Genomic DNA, 14823 nt, shown 5'->3' with positions numbered 1-14823 from the left:
AATCCCCTCTACCCAAAGCTGTTCACCAGAGCCAGCCCGCTGGACAAAGCCCACCACCATCTGCCCAACTATGTCAGATTAAACCAGCTCATTAACGTGGCCTCTCAGATTTCTAATGAAGGCTTCTCTTTTGTCTAAGCTAAACTGGCAGCCCCGGACTACACACACGTTTGGTTTGAAACAGAAACAATGCCTCCTTCTCCCAGTCTGCATTGGCGGGCCTGATGAGCAGGTTCATTCTGACTCCTGCTGCAATTTAACACCATGGTGGCAAATTTCAGTTTAAATCCTTTTTACCCCTCTCCTTTCTGTTGCTTTTTTTTGCATCCCTGCATCACCTCTGGGTAAAACTGCACTGTGAAACCAAGCCTGCCCTTTTCTTATCATTTAACCCTGGACCAGGTCATTGATGCAGTCCAAAGCCCAGTGCCACAAGCGATCAGATCTGCTTTGCTGAAGGAGAAGCCCAGAGGCAGGGACAGAATCCCTTAGACCAGGATCACTGCTAAGAAGAAAGCAGGAGCCACACACCAGCAGAGGCTTCTAGAAACACCAAATGCTGTTCCCACTGGGGAAAGCGGTAACTTGAAATCCATGGCAAGGCAATGCAGGACATCCTCTCATCAGAGCACATCCATTTGAATTTGTGCTGAGCTCAGGAGGACCAGGTGAGTTTGCATAATTAACGACCTGACCTTGCAACCGGAATGCAAATGCAGTTCGCAGCGAAGTCAACAGGAGATTGCTGCCTGTGAAGAAACCAAGGCTCCTATATGAATTTCATACATGGCAGTGATGAATTCAGCCATAAAAGTGTTGATATGGTTGAGATATTTCTTTCCTTAATTTTTATTTATAGGGAATTTCTAAGGAATTTGTGGTGCCAGTGATGTACAAAAAAGGCAGCCACCACTCCACCAACATATGGATATCCTTTGTAGTGATAGGACAAGGGGTGATGAGTTCAGACTGAAACAGGGGAAGTTCAGGTTAGATCTAAGGCAGAAGTTCTTCCCTGTGAGGGTGCTGAGGCGCTGGCACAGGGTGCCCAGAGAAGCTGTGGCTGCCCCATCCCTGGCAGTGCTCAAGGCCAGGTTGGACACAGGGGCTTGGAGCAACCTGGTCTGGTGTGAGGTGTCCCTGCCCATGACAGGGGTTGGAACTGGATGATCTTGAGGTCCTTTCCAACCCAAACCAGTCTGGGATCCCATGATTCTGTAACACCTTGCTGCTGTTGCAAAAGACTCCACATAAATTGAGCTTTGCAGAGCACTTGTACTGCCACAAGCCCCACTGAAGACTTTGAGGAGGGTGACTGCTAAGGAGAAAAGCAGTGAGGCAATGGCAAGACCCCCTTCCAGAGGCTGTTCCACACAACTTGAGCCATGTGGAGACACAAGCTCTACCTCAGATATGCTAATGCCCTGGCTCCCATCCAGGGAAGCCATGGCACCACGGAGATTTCCCTACCATTCCTATTGCCTGGAAAAGTTGTGTCACGCTGCTGCTTGCACTGTTAGACAGATGCCCCTCACTGCTCCTGCCCAGGGGATGGTAGATGCACACAATATGCTTCTTGCTGTCACTTGGCTGCGGTGGCACTTTGAGTTGTGTGGGTTTAATTCCTGGATAAAAGGGGCTGCGTGAACACAAGTCCTGACTGCTACCCCGGGTTGCGTGCAAGCCCTCTGAGCGGGACTGATCTGTCGCGGTGGGCACTTCTCTGTCTGATGTGACCTGAAGCAATTAAAAATGGCCCAGCAGGCTGCTGCCTCCCTCCCTCATCTCTCCTCTTGCTCCATTTGCTGGCACTTCCCCAACTGAACAGTGAGCGATGGCTCCGAGAGGCTGGCGCTGCTTTCCCTGCCATGATAGGGCCATTGATCCAGCAGCATCTGCCAGCTCAACAGCGCTCACTCTAATTCCCTGCCTCCAGGTTTGGCTTTTCCTTTTTCCCCTTCCCCCCCCACTGGGTGATAATTGCTGCAAAGGAGAACTCCCTTTTGACCAGCCTGATGAGATCCAATTACCATCACGTCAGCGTGACCACACACTGACCTTGACTGAGGATGTTCAGGCCAATGCCAGGGCAGAGGGATGATGGCAGAGTGGAGGGGCAGTCACTCAGCTCGACCCCCAGCTGCCCCTCTGCTTTGGGTCCATCACTAGGAACCTGCCTCAATGCTAATTCGCTGTACGGCCCTAAATAGGGCTTGTTATGGGTTTCTCCTCTTTCTCCCCATCTATGAGGCACAGGGAAGAATCACTTCAGCCATCAAGATGGAGTTATACTCTGGAATTGCAAAAACTGCACCAAAAGTCTGTTATTCAGAGCCCGGATGTGGTAGTTTTGCAAAGCATGAATGAACTCCAGAGCAAGGAGCATCTGCTGTAGCCTCAGAGATGCAAAGTGGGGCTGCCCTGGCTCAGATGAGGGTGTGCAGGTCAGTGTGAGCAAACTTCCCTCATAGCAAAGCAATCCTCACCCTTGGAGCTGAAAGAACCACCACCACCATTGACACGCTGCCTCTCATGCAGCAAGTTCATTATAAAAGGAGCCTGAGATCTGACAGTTACATGAAAAACTTGGTAAGAACTGGCCTGGCTCCAGATGCCTCAACACAGCTGCATGGGAATCGCTGCAGCTTCTGTGGACCTGGGGGATGTGGGGCCCACAGACAACACCAGTAGGGTGTCAGACTGCTTACAACAATGTTCAAGAGCACCTTTTTTCCTCTCTTCCCTTTTAATGCACAATATAACTATTACTGCCCACAAATAACAAATGTTTCACCATGGTTTTAACTTCAGTGCTGACCTCAAAACACTGTTTTCCTTTTTTCCTTCCCTTTTTCTTTTCCTCTTGGTTGCTATTTTCAGATTGAGTTGTGCACACACAAAGCAAAGTGATACCTCTTTCACGCCACAGAGGTACATGGGTGACTGCTCCACCAGGCACTTCACATCCTGGGGTGCAACCTGCAGGTTTACTAGCAAGCTGATCCTCTTCCACACTGTGCTTACACACTGCAATGCACCCATCACTGGTGGTGGCATCCATGAGCTCCTCTGCCCTAGGGAGAGGGAACAACTTTTACCTTCCCACTAACCTCTTTTGTTTCAGGTCTTACTTTGCTCAGTCTCCATCATCTGCATGAACAGCCTACCAACAAGCTGAAGACACCTCACCTTTCCAACCACAGGCATTCAACAACACATCATCAACCAGATACTCAAACATCTTGAGAGCACCTTAAGCTTCCTAGGATTGGGGATTGGGGAGGGGGGGGGGAACATCACAACACCAGTTTGCTGCCTTCAGGAACCTCCTTTCTTTGGCAGTGTGAAGAAGAATCAGAGTGCTTGGCTCTGTCTCCTCTTGCTGCTTCCAGCCCACCCCGTGGTGTATTATGGAGCGGAAGGAAAAGGGCAAAGACACATCTGGCTGCTGGCGGTTTCCATGGAGCACCATTGTCAGCACCACCAGATGCACTCCGGAGCCGCATGTGGCCCGCCGGCTGCACTTCTGTCACCTTGTGCAGTGGGCTAGTGTTGAAAGGAAACATCAGTGTGCCGTTTCATCCCCAGCCCGAGAACACCCCATGAGGTCTGGAGCTCACGTTTCATCCAGATGCAGCAGCGCAAGGCACAACCAGGCACAACCCTGGGAGGATGACGTGATCCCGCAAGCATCCCGCCGGCTCCAGGCCATGGCACTGAACCGTGGCTCACCCTTCGGGGCTGGGAGTGGGCTGAGCACGCAGGGGTTGGAACGGCAGACTGCTCTTCAAGTGCTACAGGGAGGTCTCGGGCAGCAGGCAGGGGGAATCCTGGCCAGCACCACCCTACCATGAGCTTCATGATGAGAAGCTGTGTTTTGAAGAAAGCATAGCATAGCAGCATGGAATCATAGAATCCCAGACTGGTCTGTGTTGGAAAGGACCTTCAGATGATCCAGTTCCAACCCCCTGCCATGGGCAGGGACACCTCACACTGGACCATGTCGCCCAAGGCTCTGTCCAACCTGGCCTTGTAGAGATATACTGACAGAAGACACAGGAGAGAAATGGATTTTCTTGCCCGTTTTTGCTGCAGGATGATGAGACATAGAATCACAGAACCAATCAGGTTGGAAAAGCCCTTTAAGCTCACCCAGTCCAACCGTTCCCAGCACTCCAAGGCCACCACTAACCCATGGCACTGAGGCCTCGTCTCCACGCTGTGTGAACACTTGCAGGGATGGTGACTGCAGCCCTGCCCTGGGCAGCCTGTTCCAATGCCTGAGCACCCTCTGGGGAAGGAATTGTTCCTCATCTCCATCTAAACCTGCCCTGGGGCAGCTTGAGGCCGTTTCCTCTATCAATTTCCTTGGTAGTAAAGCAATCCTCACCATTGTTACTTGGGAGCAGAGACTGACCCCCACCTCATGAAAGTCTTTTCTCTGCTTTGTGTTCCCAGAGAGTGTTTAAAAACATGCCCAGTCTGGTGAGATTACAAGGCAAACACTTTGTTCAGAGCCACAGGAAGAACTCTGCTGATAACATAAGTATAAATACAAATACAAATATAAATATAAATATATAAATAGCATGGTAATAATGCTTAGCAAACACGGGTCAGATGCTTAGCTAAGAAAAATGGGCATCGCTCATCAACCCACAGCAGAGCCCAGGTGGTTTATACCAGAGGAGGACCAGGGCTCCTTATTCTACCTGAGCATATCTAAATAGGATTCCTTATTTGCTAGGGTGGCATCAAGCTGTTATTGCCATGAATTTGGGATGCCTGCTCCACTCATGATTAATTAGGCCACAAGTGAGTTAGTTATATTAGTCACCCTGGCATGACTGACACTTGAGAGTTTTACTGTGCCACACCACTGCATCTTGTTCATGGCAAAGGATTTAGAGGCACAAACCCTGACTCCGAGACCTTCTTTATACCTGGTTTCTTAATGCCTCTACCCATCTTGCTAATTTGCCTTAACAGAGACCTAGGAAGGGAAAGAAATAGCAATGTGCATTTGAAATGTCAAAGCAACTCCCTCAAACAGCAGCTCTGTCAGTCAGTGTCAGGATTTTTAAGTCTTGTTTTTCCATGGTTGGAAAAACTTGCTGTGCTCCTCTGGAAAGGAGGATTTCTCAGCCATCCCGGAGCAGAAAGCCTTCCTTTCAAGCCCTCATAATGATATATATTGATATTTGTTCCTTACAACTGTCACTGTTTGGGGGACTGAATATTGTACATCCAGCGAAACCAGCTGGCAGACGGATTGATTGACTGGATGCTTGAGTTTTGAGTGGAAGCCGGGGTTTGTATTTGAAAAGGAAATTCTTGCTGTCGGTCAATGTGGAGAAGCTTAAAGGAAATGAAATCTCAGATATACATCCTCATTTACAAATAGATAAATTTCCTCTAATTAGGGTTGAGTTTTCCAGCTATGTAATCCCAGGGGAATTCGCAACCAAGAAGCTGTTCTCAAGGCAATATCTTCTTAAGCAACCAAGGCCAAAGACTGAGGTGATCAAAGGTGAAAGTTAGATTAAGTACCTGCTTGTGCAGCATACCACATGGGTGTATAATGGTGGTAGGGTATAAATACGTGCATGCATGCATATTAAGTACTGAATAAATTCACTTCGACATTGAAAAGCTTCCACTGCCATAAACCACAGTGTAAATCTAAGTTCATAAAACTACTCCAGCGCTGTCTCTGTGGATATCCTCACCCTGGTGCTGGCTGTGTACTGCCGTGCAAGCATTTTCCACCGCAGTCACTTCCTAACTCCCTTCCTCAGCTGTAAAAGACTGTTTAAGTGATCTAAACCCCAGGCACAAAACACCTATTTATTTACACCGGCTGCTTCATTTCCACCACTCCATGGAGTTCGTTAAGGCCAAACTGAAAAGCAACCACTAGTATCTATGGAGATAGTTCAATAAAGAAATGTATATTGCACCCACAGCCACAAACTCATTTTCACTTGGGAGGTGAATGCGCTCAGGCAAGTGGGTCTAAGAACAGCCTTGACATTTTCATTATGTTGAATAAAGGGAGAGGCTGAAGGGAGAGACTGAAAAGCCTGAGGAGGTGAAAGTCATGTAAAAGCTGCTTCCAACTGTGTAAAATGGTTAGAGACTCCAGTGTCATAACAGTTTAACACCCAGCTGGCAGCATATGTGCTCCTGTATGCCAGCTTCTCATGGGGCAAAGGACAGCTTTCCTTGCATTGCCAAGCCTGATCCCGTGATCAGATATTACTGAAGAGGTGACAGGGGCTGGGACTGACAGGGCTGGTTTGTTTTCAGAGGTATTAGAGGTATTATATTCAGTTCCACGGTAGTGACATCTGCTTGGACCCACATCCTCATGAGGCTCTTACTCCTGTATATTATTTACAGCCTACTTCTTTTCCAGGGGCAAATGGCTAAAGATTTTCTAGTTGGCTTTTAGGTAAGAGAAACAGCTCTAGCTTACAGAACCATCTAGTGAAAAGAAGGATGGAATTAGAGGCAGGCAGGGTTAGAAGAAGAGCAGCTGGGGAAATAATCAGACTTGGCTGATAATGGAACAAAGTGCCCAGATGATTTATTTCCTTTCTTTCACTGGTGTCTTTTGCTAACAGTTAAGTATCAAAACAGGATATGGACCAAACCCCAGGATATGAACTGTTCCTCCCTGCTCCTCTACTGAATTTCAGGGAAGCTCAGCTCCAAACTTTGTAGCTTTCTCCTCTTCTGATATTAAATACAAAATCCCAGTATTTGCCAAAGACTTTATTCCTCAGTGAATCCACCTGCGGTTGCTGTGTTGTTTCCATGGAGGTTGAGCTCATCAGCTCTCGGACTATTTTGATGGCCATGCCATGGTTTTAGCCACCTTGAGGTGATACCTGAGAATCCTTAAGGTCCCTTTTTCAAGAAACTTTTTGTAGCTGGATAGCAGAACCCTACAAGGCTCTACTGCAAGGCTGAGTCCCAAATCTACAACCAGCTTGACAAGAAGGGTTGTGCCAAGGTGGTAAGAGTTTTGTTAAGAAACTCATCCTTTGTTAACAGAGAATCATAGAATCCCAGCCTGGTCTGGGTTAGAAGAGAGCTTAAAGCTCATCCAGTTCCAACCCCTGCCATGGGCAGGGACACCTCACACTCGAGCAGGTTGCTCCAAGCCCCTGTGTCCAACCTGGCCTTGAACACTGACAGGGATGGGGCAGCCACAGCTTCTCTGGGCACCCTGTGCCAGCGCCTCAGCACCCTCACAGGGAAGAACTTCTGCCTTAGATCTAACCTGAACTTCCCCTGTTTCAGTCTGAACCCATCACCCCTTGTCCTATCCCTACAGTCCCTGATGAAGAGTCCCTCTCCAGCATCCTTGTAGCCCCCTTCAGACACTGGAAGCTGCTCTGAGGTCTCCACACAGCTTCTCTTCTCCAGGCTGAACAGCCCCAATGTTCTCAGTCTGAGTTTGTATGGGAGGTGCTGCAGCCCCTGAGCATCCTCGTGCAAGGCAGTGATGAATTCAGGAATGAAATTTTAAATGTCTATTCTTCCCAACTACTCTAGCTACCAGGAGAGGATAAAAGTCTCAAGATGCCAAAAAGTGGGCTGTCCCTGCCCAGGTTTGCCTATTGTGTGCTCCAGGGAATGGTCAGCCTGATGTCCTGACTCCACTCAGCCTTCTCCAGAGCTCACTTCCCCTCTATTTTGTCAGCATAACTGCACATGAAAGGGCTTCTTTAACCCAACTGTTGAAGTGATGAAAGCTACAAAAATAAATGTAATCCTGGAAGTGTTGAGGCTGACCCAGATTACTGTGACAGAACTGGGTTAGGGAGCACCTCCAACCTGCAGCTATGCTGGCAGATAGTGCTTAGCAGGGTGGAAAAGGACAGCTGGGGCATGGGGGTGCTCTGAAACTGGGTTCAGCAGAGGCCAGAAGAGCACATTAACCCCTGCTTTAAACAGCACCTGCTGTCCAGAGAGCATCTCATTTCTTAGCCGGGTGAACTCTTCCCTATGGTGCAGGCGTTCAGGAGGCTTTTCAGTGACGACAGCAGGAAAGCTAAAAGAAGCAACAAAGAGGGACAGGGTGAGAAGCTGGTAAAAGGTGAAGGTTGTCCTTGCTTTAGGGTCTATTCCAAAGACTTCTGAATTATGTACAAGTAAGGGAAAAGGCCTCTTCTTTCACCAAAACTTTGGAAGGGAATAGTTTTCTTTCCAATCCCCAGAAGCTCCAGGCTAGAGATGAACTCTGCCACCTCAGCAAGCGCCTCTGAACTGAAGTGCGTCCCTCACTCAACATTACCATTTCCCCTTCTCCTAGCACTTGCTACAGCAGCCACTTGAGACAGTGAATGTCAGAGCCTTTCACGTCTCCGCAGCCTGACTCTGGTCATGTGTTAGAAAAGATTATTACAAACATAGGAACAATTATTGCAAAGAAAATCAGGTTCCAGTTCCCTGGAAACCCTGTTCTGCAGCAGGCTGTTAATCAAACTGTGTCAGAAGTAAACCCTTTTTCACAGAAATGAAGGACAAAGCCTGCACTTCCCATTTGGAACAGAGCTGGGTGAAGATCAGGAAAACTGGGAGTGGAAAGCAACCACCCTGGTAAAACTGTGTTTTTGTAGAGAGAGGGCATAGGTAAGACCAAGAGCAAGCTTAGGAGATGAAGACGAGATAGGAAAGGAAAGGCAGGAAGGCAACTTCTGGTTTTCAACCTCCCTGGAGCTGTGTTGGCAGGGTGCCTCTGTTGAGAGAAGGAAAGTCACCAGAGGCAGGTGATGTGGCCAGGAAGAAGTCTTCCTCAGCACTGGAACAGAACCAAGACATGATATTAAGGAGAAGACATTTGCATTTGGTAAACAAGTTGTATTAGCTTAACAAAACCCTGCAATTAAGCTACATACTCTGGGCATCACTCACTGGTGACCTCTCTGCTGGTCCTCAGGAATAATGTGTGTATATGCTGATACAAAGCACTGCTCTGATAACAACTTGAGAGCGGTTTGAGGGTGTTGGGTTTGTGGTAACCCCTTGAAAAACTAAGGCCTGGGTCCACTACCCTATAACTGATTAAAAGCACCTCTTATTCTTAGCAGCACCCCCTCAGGTCTTGACTTTATGATTCAGGTAATGAGAGCAAGGTGATCAGAGATATTAATAACCATTGTGGCTAGATGGAAGATAGGATGGGAATGCCTCCCTTAAGTGAGCTCTGTCTGTGAGCTTGGTGAAAGGACAGAAGCACAAGGGAGAGAGAGTCATTCTCATTTCCTGTAATATTTTATTGATTTCCTTCACATAATGCAGCTCAATAACTCATCCCCCAAACTGATGAAACTTCAGCTCCATATAAACAGGTATTAATCTCAAGTAAATTACTGATGAATCTTAATTAAGCCATGAGATGGAACAGCCCGTATAGTTGGGCTGATTAATGGTACACCTTGGACACGCACTGAAGCACAGGGCAAAATAAAGTGCTTCTAGTTTAGTGTGGAGAAGAGAAGGCTCAGGGGGAACCTGATCGCTGCCTACAAGTGCCTGAGAGGAGGTTGTAGTGAGGTGGGGTCGGCCTCTGCTCCCAAGGAACAAGGGACAGGACAAGAGGAAACGGCCTCAAGCTGCACCAGGGCAGGTTTAGATGGAGCTGAGGAACAATTCCTTCCCCAGAGGGTGCTCAGGCATTGGAACAGGCTGCCCAGGGCAGGGCTGCAGTCACCGTCCCTGCAAGTGTTCACACAGTGTGGAGACGAGGCCTCAGTGCCATGGGTTAGGGGTGGCCTTGGCAGTGCTGGGAACGGTTGGACTGGGTGAGCTTGAAGGGCTTTCCCAACCTGGTTCATTCTATGGCTCTAAGGTGTGAAATCCATCAGCAGAATGGTAACTCCAAACCCACTCTCGGGGTACTGGCACAGCTGAGGGCTTGACTGTTGCTCCAGCCATGACCATGGCACTTCCAGGTGTGTGTTTAAAAGGAAATATGGCAGGAACTGAGTCCCTCAGATTCTTCCAAAGCAGCAGGCTGTGTGACTGCACTGCTGTTCTCATCTCTCCTATGCATCCAAATAAAACATGCCAGTAGGAGCACCAGAAGCATGGGAGCAGGTGCCTAATGGAACAAACTAAGCAGAGAGATGCCTTTGTGAATCCCTGGAACACCTCATGTTCTTCAGTGCAAGCCAAAACCGATTCTGCACGTTTCAGAGAGCATCATTTCAGTTCTTGTTTATGGTATTGTGAATTAGGAGGGACACCATGGAGGTCCACAGAAAGAGTGTAAAATTGATGCAAGGGTGTGGGGGGAAAGCTCTGTGTGTTTCTCCCCTTGCACATGAGCATCATAGTCTGCTTCCTGGTTTATCAAAGCATGCTATAGCCCTTTCTAGAGAAGCAGACTATTAGCATACAGCTGCACCTCTTAGGAGAGCAAAACAGAAAGAAGTGGAGCTTTGGTGAAGTGTTTTTCTGGTGGTTTTTTGTGGTGTTTTTCTTTCTCCACAACAGGCAATATAAAACACACAGAAGAGGGAGAGCGACAAAGCAAGTTCTCAGCTCCAGTAATTCAGTGCAGCTCCACTGCAGTCAGTGGAATGACACTGATTTACAGGAGATGGCTAATTTACATCAGTCTCCCCCCACTTCTTCCTCCCCCTGGGTCCAGAGAGGTTGAAAGCAAGCACTGAAGAGAAAGCACATAAGGCCAAAGAAATTCAAGTGTCAGGGAACCTTGCAGAATAAGAATGCATTGATATTTAACAATGCAAAGGCTGTATGCCATAGAGGGAAAAGGGAGGCAGAGGATGTACCCAGACGCTGGGAAGTTTCCACTGGAAAATGTATTGCACCTGCATGGTCCTGAACTGCTAACGCTGCTTCTGAGCCTGCTCTGAGAAGGGGAGAAAGTATGTTTAAATTAAAAGTATGTTTAAGTAAATCTCTACACACTGAGATTCTGGGTTCATAATTATGGGAGCCCACTGATTACACATTCCCATTCTCTTCTTGCTCAGAGTCTTCTTAGGCTCCTGCATCCTGAGGCTCTGCATGCCTCCATTCCCAGTGCTTTACCTCTGTCTCATGAGGATCACTCTCTCCCACCATCACAGGACCTGCCGGGTATCTCCTTTTGTTTCCTCCTTTCCTCCTGTGTCCCTTCACCACTGATTTTGTGGGCTCTGCTTCCATTAAGGCAGGAGGTAGGTGAAGAAAAGAGCCATTAGCAATTGATTATCAGTACTAAGGGCATCAGCCCCAAGGATAACTGCCCTTGTTGATTAAAGTACTGACTGTGGCTATCAAATCACCTTCTAGCTTTGGAGTACTCTTCCTGTGTGCTCTGTCCACCCTTCCAATCCAATTGGAAAAGTCAGGAGCAGGCTGGAAGCTTTGACAATGAAAATCAGATCTTTTACAGGACTGTTAGGAATAAATCACTTGTTGGGAACAATTCCTTTGAATCAAATTAATACGGTAGGCTGTTACCTGGCCCAGCTGAGGAACAACCAGGTCACTTTTTCTATCAGAGAATCACAGAATCCCAAACTGGTTTGTGCTGGAAAGGACCTTAACATCATCTGGGTCCAAACTCCTGCCACAGGCAGGGGCACCTCACAACAGACCAGCTTGCTCCAAGCCCCTGCGTCCAACCTGGCCTTGAACACTGCCAGGGATGGGGCAGCCACAGCTTCTCTGGGCACCCTGTGCCAGTGCCTCAGCACCATCACAGGGAAGAGCTTCTGCCTTAGATCTAACCTGAACTTCCCCTGTTTCAGTCTGAACCCATCACCCCTTGTCCTGTCACTCCAGTCCCTGATGAAGAGTCCCTCTCCAGCATCCTTGTAGCCCCCTTCAGACACTGGAAGATGCTCTGAGGTCTCCACACACCTTCTCTTCTCCAGGCTGAACAGCCCCAGTGTTCTCAGTCTGACTTTGTATGGGAGGTGCTGCAGCCCCTGAGCATCCTCATGGCCTCCTCTGGACTTGCTCCAACAGCTCCATGTCCTTCTGGTGTTGAGGACACCAGAGCTGCACACAGTGCTGCAAGTGGGGTCTTACGAGAGCAGAGAGGCAGGATCACCTCCCTCGACCTGCTGCTCACACTGCTTTTGATGCAGCCCAGCAAACGGGTGGTTTCTGGGCTGCGAGTGCACACAACTCACAACAAGAATTTGGGAGTTTTCACCTAACACCAGAACAATGGATTGCGTATTAGACGTCTTTTTTCTTCCACTATTCACTCTACTCTTCAGCTACCTGCCGTGCACACATGCACAGACACACACATCCCGCTTGAGGTACTGGCAGTCCAGTTATATCCATCCTAGCAAAGCCCTCTAGGGCAGATGTAAGTAATACGAGCCAAAAGTGCTTTGGGTAGTGCACCTTTTAGTTGGGTTCACTGATGTAAATGAACTCTAGCAGGGGAAAAAAAAATGTTTGTTTTTATGCCTGATGTTGGTTTAACTGCAGCTGCCATAAAAATCTAGCTGGAAATGTCACAGCAGAATCACACCCTGACTGACAATGAAATGTTCCTAGCATAAATCTTGCACAAAGAAAGCATCCAGGTCTAATTTCTAGGGCAAAGGGAAGCGGGCAGACCCAGCAGGAAGGAATTTTGAAGAAAAGAAAGAAGAAAGACATCTTAGGAGAAAACAATTCTACTATTAAATCGATCTTCATCCGTGTACGTTAGCAGATAGCGCTGCAGCCCAGTCGTAGTCACTCTTAACAACAGTCACAGTTTTTCTGTCTAAGACCTCTGGACGAAGCTGCCAAGTGTTGAATGGAAAAAAGCTCCAATGAAAATATTCAGCTTTGGCAGAGACAAGGCCACCTACGAGGCTTTCCATTTCCCTTTTTTTCTCCTCCTTCTCCCTCTCCCACCCCCCTTGCAGCCATTAATTTACTAGCAGCAGCTGCGATTGTCTGAGATATGCAGGGAAGCGTAAGACCATCCTGTGCCTCATGCCAATGCTGTTAGTTCAGGAATATTACAGGATTATTTTTTTTTAAGATGTCCCTCCCGTCGTAGGCAAGGCTGGAATTGAAAAAAGAAAAGGGAATTTAAGAGGATTTTCACGCAGTGTGTTTGTGATTCGCGGCGTTGTTGCCACAGCGTGTGGGGTTTGTGCGCGTTTAAGGTCTCAACTTAACTATGTTCCCTTCACTTCATTCCTTGTGTTTGCCAGCTGATGGGATGCCAAGGTGAAGCAACTGAATCAAAGATTTAAAGTAAATACCATTTAGAATATGGAGCAAACAGTGTAATACTGGTGAGGTGGCTAGAGAAGGGGGAGAGGAGGGGAGGAAAAGGGCTATCATGTGCTGTTTTAATAGAGGGTGCCTCTCCGAAAGACTAATGAGAGGAGAAACCAGCTGTCCTGACAAAAATCATCTCAAATGTTGCCAGAGACTTCTGTTGTCATCAGTCTCTTCTTTCAAAGGGCTGCTGCACTCAGGTTTTATTTGGTGATGTCTTTTACTGTGGCCTGAAAGGCGTTCCATTCATGAGTTATCCTTAAGAGGCTAACTACAAATAAACAACAGTGTTGGGCTGCAGGTTGGTTTTGTCCTGTTTGCACTGTTTCTTTACCAGATAGGCTTTATCAGTGTATGCCCATCAGAGTTTGCCTTTCATCTTCTCATCCTCAGATTGTTTTCTTTACAGGCACCAAGAAGGTAAAGGCAAAAAGCTACATGTTTGGTGTATCAGCACTGGCTGCACACTGTGCCCTACCTCCTCGTGTTTGGAGAGCTTTATTGAGTTAGATCCTATGTTATTCACTCAGCCAAGCTTTGCCCAAGGGGCAAGCATGTGACATTACCTTCACTCCTTTCTAGTCGGGAATGTAAAATCAGCTATCACACACACCTATCTAAAATGTCACTTTTCAAGGAGAGCGGCAGTGGTCAGTAGTACATGTTTTAGAGGCAGGAATGAAACATCCTGTTCTTGAAAATCAGAAAGGAACTTGGATCTTGAAGAACTGGCTTCTGTCAGGAACCATCACTGCTGCACTGAAGGCACTTCAAGGTTGGGGTCATTTACGTTCACTCTTTTAAACAATATTTTCTTTAGGGAGCACACTGGTGTGGAGAATGAAGAAAAACTCTCTCTTTGTACCTCTCTCTCTGCTCCATCCAGACTTTGGCAATTCATTAACAGTGGCAAATTGGAAAAGATACGGCCCAGCGAAGGGGAAAAGTCATTGTTGCTCCTTGCAAAAATCTTTCTTCCAGCAGCTTCAAAACTCATGGACATGCCAAGACAGCCTCCAGGTCGAGGGAGCGGATCCTGCCCCTCTGCTCTGCTATCATGAGACCCCAGTGGGAGCAGTTTTGCTGTCCTCAACACAAGAGGGACATGGAGCTCTTGGAGCAAGTCCAGAGGAGGGACACTAAACTGATCAGAGGGCTGGAGCACGTCTCCTGTGAGGAAAGGGTGAGGGAGTTGGGGTTGTTCAGCCTGGAGAAGAGAAGGCTCCAGGGAGACCTTATTGTGACCTTTCAGTACTTAAAAGGAGCCTATAAAAAAGATGGAGACTTTTTACCAAGGCGTGTTGCAACAGGATGAGGGGTGATGGTTTTAACCTGAAAGAGGGAGATTCAGGCTGGATGTGAGGAAGAAACTCTGCACAATGAGGGTGGTAAAACACTGGCACAGGTTGCCCAAAGAGGTGGTGGATGAACCATCCCTGGAGACATCCCAGGCCAGGCTGGATGTGGTTCTGGGCAACCTGATCTGGTTGAAGATGTCCCTGCTCATTGCAGGAGGTTGGACTGGATGAGCTTTGAAGGTCCCTTCCAACCCAAACC

The sequence above is a fragment of the Pezoporus occidentalis genome, unplaced genomic scaffold, assembly GCF_034315485.1.
Source record: "Pezoporus occidentalis ecotype Australia unplaced genomic scaffold, CSIRO_AGI_Poc_V1 ctg193, whole genome shotgun sequence".
NCBI lineage: Eukaryota > Metazoa > Chordata > Aves > Psittaciformes > Psittacidae > Pezoporus > Pezoporus occidentalis.
Note: the sequence above shows the minus strand (reverse complement) of the source record.